The following is a 10,828-nucleotide window of genomic DNA, read 5'->3' as shown; positions in this document are numbered from 1 at the left end:
CACATTAATTTCCGTCACGTTTAACAACAAGGTGGAAATTTGAAATGCCAAAGTGGAATCACGTAAATTGATTCCAAGTCCGGACACAGAAAGTACGTTTGCCGCGCCAACACAAATCCGAACGCAAAACGTTCGATTGGAGTAATTTCGAAACGTTTTCCTAATTTATAAAGAGGCGAGGCAGTCCCGCCCGTGCTCATATAATTATTTTAACGCGCGTTCAGAAAAAAACTTCCCAAGAAAGCAAATAAATGAACTCGCAGTAAGAACGGGTGCTGCCATCTAGTAGCGAAGTGTACGAAGCTGCATCACCCCGCCCCGCGCTCCCCGCGCCCCTGCGTCGCCGATCCAAACAAGCATTCTCGTTTCATCGTTCATTCACTCAGTCAGTCGGCGCACGTCGTTCGTTACTTACGTGTTTGTGATAAAAATATATACGTAACCGAATATTGTTTGAAACATTCGCTCAGCTGATCAGTGACAAGGTGTATATAAGCGAATATAACAAGAAGCTAAATAATTGGCTAGTGCTGTGATCTCGGGAGTGAAAACCCTAAAACGAGCGACTATCGAAAATATCTCGAGTCGAATGTAAAAATATACGCGTCGCCGTGAAACATTCACCGCGTGTGACTGATCGATATTTTAAATGATAACATGGATTCAATTAGGTGTTGTTTTAGAATACGGTGAGATATTGTGACGAGTTGCATTTGTGTTGTGTGTGATCGAGTGAGACATCGCGCGGTAGAAAGCGGTAAGTAACGTTATTGATTCATTGCATTTAGATAGATATTTACCTAGATAAGGATCCGGGATTTGTTTTGAGCCGATAAGTGCCGGTTGAGTAGATATCGTGACAAATAATTTGCATTTTATTATACAAATAGGAGGCCGTCATGAGCCGACGGATTCCAGTCTCCAATACGAGTAGGTAGATAGCGGTAAAACCAAGACATCTATATATTACCTATAATGTATTCTGCAATACTGCATTGGACCTGCATGAATTCCGTAACAACATTAATAATAATAATAATCTCTGGACAATTCACACAGCGCCATCTAGACCTAAATTAAGCTAGCTAAAGCTTGTGTTATAGGTACTAGACAACTAATACAAATACATAGTTTTTTTTTTGTAAATACATACATAATATACATAGAAAATACCCAGACCGATACAAACAATCATACTCATGAATACAAATGTTTGTGCCGTGCGAGGAATCAAACCCGCGACCATCGGACGTAAAGCGATGTGCTAGACCGCTAGACCACCGAGGTCGTCAAATAAATGGTCGTAAAACAAATAGTGAACACTTTAATTTGAATGAAATTCCTTATACCATCATAATGATTCAAAACATGAGTAATTATTATATTATAATAGCACGTATTTACATATAAATATTGTTTTAATTACATAGTAATATTTTATCAATGCTAATGGTTATTAAAATTATAATAATTGTAATAAATCTACCTACTGTCCTACTCTACAATGAAGTGGGCACTAGGTATTTAAGCTGTACATGTTGTATACTGATATCTTAAAGTAAATAGAAAAAAAAGAATTCGAATTTTAAAAAGTAATTCAGAGTAAATATTCACCGTAGGTACAAGTTCCGAATTCTTTATTTGAATTCAAATAATTTTCTTTAATTGAATTTATATTGAATGCTTACTAACATTATAAACGAGATAATTCTGAGTAAATATTCACAGCAGGTTGGTAAGTACAAGTTCCGAATTCTTTATTTGAATTCAAATAATTTTCTTTAATTCTTTAATAGAATTTTTATTGAATTCTTACCAACATTATAAACGCTAAAGTTTGTATCGAAAGATGGATGTTTGTTGCTCTCACGCAAAAACTACCGAAAGGATTTTGATAAAACTTTACAGTAATATAGTTTATACAGCAGAATAATAAATACACTACAAATTTCATGAGAGTGAAACCGTGAGCACAGCACAAAATAAATCTTAGGTAGATTTACGAGTATATTATGTACCTATAAACTATCTACTTGAATGTTAGTGATTTCAAAGTTTTGTATACTAAGAAGTTAAACAATCTTCAATCAAATTTAAAATAAACATACGATAATATTTATTTAGTGCTCATACAAGTTTCACAGAATGCCGTTTGTTACATTAACCACAGTTAATGGAACAAAACCTAAAATTTAAACTTATATTTAATTTATTGTCCAATGTAAAAATCTTCGTTACATATATGGCAAGTCATAATATATAGTAATGATATTTATATAATTTCAATGTAATTACAACTATAGTAAGTACTTAACAAAATTACTTACATCTATACATATAAATAAAATTGGAGTGTCTGTTTGTAATATTGAAATAACTGTTTTTTTACTACATGCATATGAATGAAAATACGGTGTACCGTATTTATATACAAATGCACAAAATGTGTATGTATACACCAAAATAACATTATTTACAATTTTTGTCTGTCTGTCTGTCGGTCCGTTTGTTCCGGCTAATCTCTGAAATGGCTGGACCGATTTTGACGGGACTTTTACGGGCAGGTAGCTGATGTAATAAGGAGTAACTTAGGCTACTTTTATTTTAGAAAAATAAAGTAAATTGCCACGCGAACGAAGTCGTGGGATCAGCTAGTTTTAAATTTGATTTTATTAAGTACCTATCTGTTTATGAAATATTTTGTTTGGTAATTTTATAATATTCGATCTACACGATTTCCAAATTCATAACATGGTCACTGACTCTGAATTCAATGATGGAGAACTAATAATTTAGATAGATAAAAATCTTTATTCGTAATTTCTGATTAGGGGTAGGGACACACAGAAGTACCTCCGTCAAACTCAAATTGTCATATATTCACGACTTGTGTTCTAAATAGGATGGTCAGAGGTATTTTCGACTGTCGAAATTGTGTTTATTTGGATCTCTGCGCCGAAATATAGCTTACAAATTAAACTGCTTATCTACTTACGAGGTAACCGATAAAAATTCATTGATACATTTACCAAAAATGCGCGCGAAACCTTATTAATTTCTATGTATGGTTATAATATAGTGATTTATTCGTACCTCATAAATCTATACTTTATTATAACCACTGGTTAATATAACTTCATTACACAAGAAACAATAGTAACGCAATAACTAACAATTGAAACGAGAATAGACGAAGTTTGTTGTGAGAATAGTCAACGTGCAATATAAATTCAATCAAAGAAGTGCATAGCACCCGACCGCTGTACTACAAGAATTTAGGTACTAAATATATCTGTATTAGATAGATAAATTATTTATTCACAATTACAGACACATAACATACATGAAATACAGAAAAAACACGAATTTATAAAAGAAATGTAGGTGACTTTATATGCCGCAAAAGTGAAAAAGGTAAAGTATTACACACGTAGGCAAACCACGGAAAGCTATAGGCATGGGTTACGCTGACGATCAGTATTGTAGCAAATATGCGCGCGAAACCACATTAATTTCTATGTATGTTTATAAAACTGATTTATTCGTACCTCATCAATCTATACTTTATTATACCCACCGGTCGTTATAACTTTTGATTACACAAGAAACAATGGTAACGCAATAACTAACAATTGAAACGAGAATAAACGTAGTTTGCTTTGAGAATAGTCAACGACAGTGCATTGCACTCGGCCGCTGTACTACAAGAATGTAGGTACTAAATATATCTGTATTACACAGGTAGGCAAACAACGGAAAGCTATAGCCATGGGTTACGCTGACGATCAGTGTTGCCAACACACTTTTACCATGTCCAAATTGAACGTCCAAGCATCGCCTCATTGTTAAAAACTTTTTTTTACTTGGAGAAAATTCTCATATTCCTCATGAGAATTTTAATTTCAAGTAAAATAGTTCCCGCCGCAGAACAGGAATCAGAAATCATTTTATTTTGTAGGACATTAGCATTTCAATAATCAACAAAATTGTAATTTAGGAAAACAATTAAGTTCATTTTTGCATGAGAAACAAAGTTATTGCCAATTATAACTGTGCTAACAATGATTCAGTTTTATTTAGTTCAGTTACATATAATAAAAGGAAAATGACGTCAAATATGATTTCTGACCACCCAGGAACGCATTGAAATATACCCAAATTTTATGCTAATCCGTTCAATACATGAGAGTTATATGATTAAGATACAATTATCAACAATGCTGAAATGTATTTTTTATCTAAAAAGTCATTTTGGCTTTAAACAATTACAAAAATTAATTTATCGAATGGAAATTTTCAAATTACTTAATACATTACATACGGATGTGTGTAACACATTTTTAAAAAAATTTCCACTCAAACGAAGATTAAATTTACCTATTCTAATGGTAAAACTGCTACTATGGCAACACCGCTGCCGATGCACTTTCTCATTTGCAAGTCGAAAATAGCCCGAACGAGCGCCACCGGTCGTCTGAGTCACGCCTTTATTTACGATCTTAGCCATCTCCCTGCGAGGGGCATTAACAGCTCGCTAAGTGTCCGCGAATCTATTCCAACACCGTTCACAATATACCCCAAACACGTGTTCTAGTTTTATAGGCATCATTCCCGTACAACGAGGCAACGTTCCATTTTACGGGCTACTAAAAATATTTACGGCCAGTTACATCATACAATTTTTGTGCTCTGTTCCATTTAATATACCTACATGCCTATCTTTTCAATGGAACGGTGCTCCTTCGCGAACTACTAAGTCTAAGGGAAAAAATTTTAGGAAAAATTAAAAATATAATGTAAAAATTTGACGTTCATAAGCGGCTAAAATGTCCTACATGAATAAATGACTTTTGACTTTTAAGAAGATAGGACGAATATAGGTCAAATAGGTTAGCGTATAGTAAAAGTTATTATTCAATTAAATATTTATTGAGTAATTTATTAAAAAACCTAACTACCTAAGGAAATAACTGCGTTAGATAATAATAAACGAGTACTACTGCCACAAAGCTTGTGTTATGGGTACCAGACAACTGATATAAAATACTTAAATAATATGTTTTTTAGTAAATACATACATAATATCGACTTCGGTGGTCTAGCGGTCTAGCACACCGCTTTACGTCCGATGGTCGCGGGTTCGATTCCTCGCACGGCACATACATTTGTATTCACGAGTATGATTGTTTGTATCGGTCTGGATGTTTTCTATGTGTAATATGTATTTACGAAAAAAAAACTATGTATTTGTATCAGTTATCTAGTACCCATAACACAAGATTTAGCTAGCTTAACTTGGGTCTAGATGGCGCTGTGTGAATTGTCCTGAGATTATTATTATTATTATATTCTAAGCACTACATAATATATTTTATACTAGCAGTTCCCACGACTCCCTCCGCGTGATATTTAACTTTATTTTACTAAAATACAAGTAGCCTAAGTTACTCCTTATTATTTATTTTATTTATTTATTTATATAACTTCAATGCACAAAATACCAAGGTAAAAGTACATATGGCGGACTTAACGCCTTAAGGCATTTTCTACCAGTCAACCATAGGCTGTGCAGAGAAAAACTGTATTACATCAGCTACCTGCCAATAAAAGTCCCGTCAAAATCGGTCCAGCTATTTCAGAGATTAGCCAGAAAGACAGACAAGAGTAAAAAAAAAATATTTTGGTGTATATACCGTATTTATATTCATATGCATGTAGTAAAAACACGATTATTTCAATATTACAAACATTTAATTTTATTTATATGTATAGATTATTCTCGATTATTTTAAAGAGATGTAGTAGAATCTTCAGTAGTAAACGACTAATTAAAGAGAGCAATGACGCTATCCAATGTTGAATTTATTAAATGAAATCCCTTGTTTGCATCCCTTATTGCACTGAATAAAATATTTTTCTTTCTTTCTTTCTTTCTTTCTTTCTTTCTATATATCGTCTAATACAATTTACAATACATATTTCATACTCGCGATCAAATCATCGGTTACGAGGGGCGTCGTCGTAATTCGTTCGTATTATACTATACGATAGCAATGGATTCTGTCTAAAATCTTAGTTTGTTTACAATAATCATTACATCTCCCATCTGAGTGTTTGTATTCGCGATGTGGTGTGGGCGAGATGCTGGAAACACCTCATAAAGCAGTCTAATCGTATACGTAACACTGTAAACAATCCTAAAAACGCTGTAGAAACTGTTAAACACTGTTTCACATTTTCTAACACCTCCTAATTACAGGTAAAACGCATTAAATATAATTAGTGCTTATTTGAACGGATATAAAGGTGCGGGTTCGATGCCCCTGCGGGCAAACATTGTGCGATCACATACGATTCTCTCACAATGAGCTGTTTGTTTCCGTGGTGGAAACGCCAGTGCTTACAATTTGTGTTGGCATTAATTACGGTTGGATTACGTGTAGTGAGGTACCTACTTACATTGACCGGTTTATTTCATTAACACACGTTACTCACGTGCCTGTAATTTGTGTCTGTTGAACAGCATACCAGCAGAACCTCATTCATTCATTCATTCATAATTTAAAAGCTACGCACTTCCATCAATATCTTTGGTTGATGATACTACATGACTCCAAATTTTTCCTTAATCTGCTTGATATAATAATAATAATAATCTTAGGACAATTCACACAGCACCATCTACACCCAAGTTAAGCTAGCTGAAACTTGTGATATGTGTACTAGATAACTGATACAAATACATAGATATTTTTTCGTAAATATATACATTTTGTAAATAGAAAATACCCAGATCGATACAAACAATCATACTCATGAATACAAATGTTTGTGTCGTGCGAGGAATCGAACCCGCGACCATCGGAAGAAAGGCGGTGTGCAAAACCGCTAGACCACCGAGGCCGTCGCGATATAGCTATGTCGTCTTCCCTTCCCCTCTTCCAGTACCTATTGGACTCAAATCTGACTGAAGAACCTTAAGGTACTGGGAGGAAGGGGATTGTTAGTAATGTGGACTCATGAACCCATTACTATCAATGTACCATGTCAGGTTGACCTCCACGCGGTTCCCCCTGGAAACCATCGTAATAAATTCCTGGTGAATTTGTCACGATGGGCTAACTGACCTGACCTCATGCTCATCTTATCATGCTCCACTGGTGCCCCGCCAGCGTAAACCGTTAACGCAGGCGGAAAGACCATCCCATTATCATCCATAAAAAAAAACCTTAAGGTACTAATAAATCAAAACATATTACCATCCTTTTATAGCATAGGGGACAAAAGTGCTTGCGGCTCATCTGATGGTAAGTGATTACCGCTGCCCATGAGCACCCGCAACAGCAGGGGAATTGCATGAACGTTTCGGGCTTTTAAGAAGGAATAAGATCTTTTGTTTAAGGTTTCAATATCGGATCGGCTCGGAATCACCTTCCAGCAATGGTGCTGGAAGGTGATTCCTCAATGTTGTGCGTGACAAAGTTTGTGAAAAAACGCATGGTGGAAGACCGCCAATCAAAACCCCACTATTCATTACTAACTTTATACGCGACTTCGTCCGCGTGGAATTTAACTTTATTTTTCTAAAAAAAATTTACTCCATATTACATCAGCTACCTGCCATTAAAAGTCCCGTCAAAATCGGTCCAGCCATTTCAGAAATTACCCGGAACAAACAGACAGACAGACAAAAATTGTAAAAAATGTTATTTTGGTGTATGCACCGTATTTATATTCATATGCATGTAGTAAAAAACTGTTATTTCAATATTACAAACAGACACTTCAGTTTTATTTATATGTATAGATGTATAAGATTAGTTACTTGTTTAAATTATAAATGTATACATATATGGACTGAGTGCGGGATGTTTTAATAAAAAAAATAAAGCATCTAAATTTTGAATATTACAAACAGACACTCCAATAAATTAATATAATAATAACTCAAAATAAATTAATTTAATTCCTCATAAACGAATGCATTTGATCATTAAAAATGATATCACAGTACATCAAAATGTTTCTTATTTTTTTGTAGTTTGAATTTTAAAAAAAGCTGTTTTAAGGGGCAGCTGAGGCTATGGGTGGGCTGTGTATGTAACTATATATTTTATAAATGATGGGTGGACGATGGCGCAGCGGGGAATCGCGACTATGAACTTTAATATTGTTTAATAGCTGTGCCAAGTACCCCTAGCTTGAAATGCTACACGTAGATGTGTAGGTGCTTTGTTCCACCACTTTTTTCGACGACCTCGGTGATCTGGCGGTCAAGCACACCGCTTTACGAGCGGTGGTCGCGGGTTCGATTCCTCGCACGGCACATACATTTGTATTCATGAGTATGATTGTTTGTGTCGGTCTGTGTGTTTTCTATGTATTTACAAAAAAAAATCTTACTATGTATATGTATCAGTTATCTAGTACCCATAACACAAGCTCTAGCTAGCTTAACTTAGGTCTAGATGGCGCCGTGTGAATTGTCCTGAGATTATTATTATTATTATTTGTATTGTACCCCAAACATATCCCGGTCATTATTAACATATGTACCAGTTATCAAATATTTTATCTATTCTATATGAAGTAGTGTCTGCGTAGTGGTCGAAATTCGACTATAATAACTTTTAATTATAAGTTTGAACATTATTAAAGTTCTATTGTCAAAGACTATCTAAATATATATAACTCAAACGTGAGTGACGTAGTGATCTATCAACGCACAGCCGAAACCACTGGACGGATCGGGCTGAAATTTGGCATGCAGGTAGATGTTATAACGTAGGCATCCGCTAAGAAAGGATTTTCATTAATTCTACCCCCAAGGGGATGAAAGTTTGTATGAAACTTTGTCAATTTTAAACCGATCGGGCTGAGACTTTGCATGCATAAAGCATACTATAACGTAGGCAAAGAAAGGATTTTGATAAATTCCACCCCTAAGGGGATAAATTAAAGCGAGCGAAGCCGCAGGCAAAAGCTAGTACTTCTATAATCACACGCACCAACAGTTGTACAGGCAATAAACAAATATATGCGTATGTGTGTCAAATACATGGTAGTGTGTAGGTTTTTTTTATTGATTTTATGTATTTTTGTGCATAATTAAAAAAAAAAACTATTAGCAATCTGCGCTCTTTCTCTAAATAAACTATAAGTGTGCGAAATTTCATACTCCTGCGTCGGCGCAGTTTTCGTAAAAAGGATTACTAAGTTTTTGCTTTACGTATGAATATCTATAGATCTTTGTATCTATAGATGAATAAAATTTAAGTGTCTGTACGTAATATTAAATTACCATCTTTTCACTATATTACACTTTATTTATATTTTTTTATAGATGATAATGAAATTGTGTATATGCCTGCGCTAAACGGTTTAGGCTGGCGAGGCACCAGTGGAGGATGATAAGATGAGCATGAGGTCAGGTCAGTTAGTCCATCGTGACAAATTCACTAAGAATTTATCATGATGGCTTCTAGGGTACCCGCGTGGAGGTCAACCTTTCTACGTTATATTCTACTACGACTGTACACGCGACTTCGTCCGCGTGGAATTTAACTTTGATTTCTAAAATAAAAGAATATTACAAAAATAAAAATTACTTACAAAACCCTAAGTTACCTTGTTGGTTACTACATCAGCTACGTGCCAAAAAAGTCATATCAAAATCGGTCAAGCCAGTACAAACAGCCAAAAATTCTAAAAAATGTTATTTTGGTGTACATACACCAAAATATTTATATTCATATGCATGTTTTAAAAAACGGTTATTTCACTATTACAAACAGACACTACAATTTTATTTATATGTATAGATGTATACCATGTTACGTTACGTTATACTACTAGGATACTACGGTGCGGAACAACTCAATCCAATATTACCGAATCGGAATTACTTTCCACAGTGGAGCGGCTGTTTAAATACAATACTTAAGAAATGTTCTTGCTTCTTCTATTTGGGGTGTTGATTGGTGTTTTATACACGGCGTAGACTCAACAATGATCATCATCACATCAGTATTATTAGGTGAATCTGATATACACTCACGGTAAACTATAATTACAATAATGGGTGTGTACACCCATTATCTGTTTTTATAAACTCTACTAATATTATTTTGTTTATGAATTTATATGTTCGGTTGTACGCTCTAATCTCAGGAAGTAATGGTTCGATTTGAAAAATTCTTTCAGTTTTGGATAGCCCGTTTATCGAGGAAGGTTATGGTGGAAATAACATCACGGTACGACCAATAGGAGCTGAACTGTAATGAAATATGTTGCAAGAAGTGACGTAAACAAAATTGCGCAGGTCAGATATTATACGGGTTGTTTTAGTGGATGATAATGGAATGATGCACGCCTGAGCTGACGGTTTACGCTGGCGGGGCACCAGTGGAGGATGATAAGATGAGCATGAGGTCAGGTCAGTTAGTACATCGTGACAAATTTACCGAGAATTTATCACGATGGTTTCCAGGGGGAACCGCGAGATGGTCAACCTGACATGGTACATTGCTAGCATTAGTCCACATTACTTACCATTCTTTTTCCCCCCGCATTATACAGGGTAATCGGAAGGGGTATATCCATTAAGCCGCAACATACGTGGAGAACCAAAGTTTGTTACCATGGGTCCTTACCCATGGTAACAAACTTTTGTTCTCCAACTTTCGGCGGAACTGAATTGAACTCAAACAAAGAACGACAAGAAACTCAATTGAATTACTTTTTTTTAAGCCAGTTTAATTACAAGAATTTGTACAGAATAACATTTTTATGAATTTTGTTTGAAACAAATGAACTAACCTAATTTCAG

The 10,828-nt window shown here is 34.9% G+C and overlaps 1 protein-coding gene across 1 annotated transcript in view; it reads left to right on the top strand.

The window, feature by feature from the left end:
• The first annotated feature begins 377 nt into the window (after positions 1-377).
• LOC131845653 (frizzled-2) overlaps positions 378-10,828 on the top strand; it is a 46,295-nt gene continuing 35,844 nt past the window's right edge. Inside the window, exon 1 of the mRNA XM_059194742.1 lies at positions 378-757. The gene's annotated coding sequence lies outside the window, so the exon portion shown is untranslated. The remainder of the gene's footprint in view (positions 758-10,828) is intronic.

Source organism: Achroia grisella, unplaced genomic scaffold (genome assembly GCF_030625045.1).
Source record: "Achroia grisella isolate CSIRO2021 unplaced genomic scaffold, CSIRO_AGI_Agris_v1 utg478, whole genome shotgun sequence".
NCBI lineage: Eukaryota > Metazoa > Arthropoda > Insecta > Lepidoptera > Pyralidae > Achroia > Achroia grisella.
Note: the sequence above shows the minus strand (reverse complement) of the source record. Positions and strands in the feature narration are given on the sequence as shown.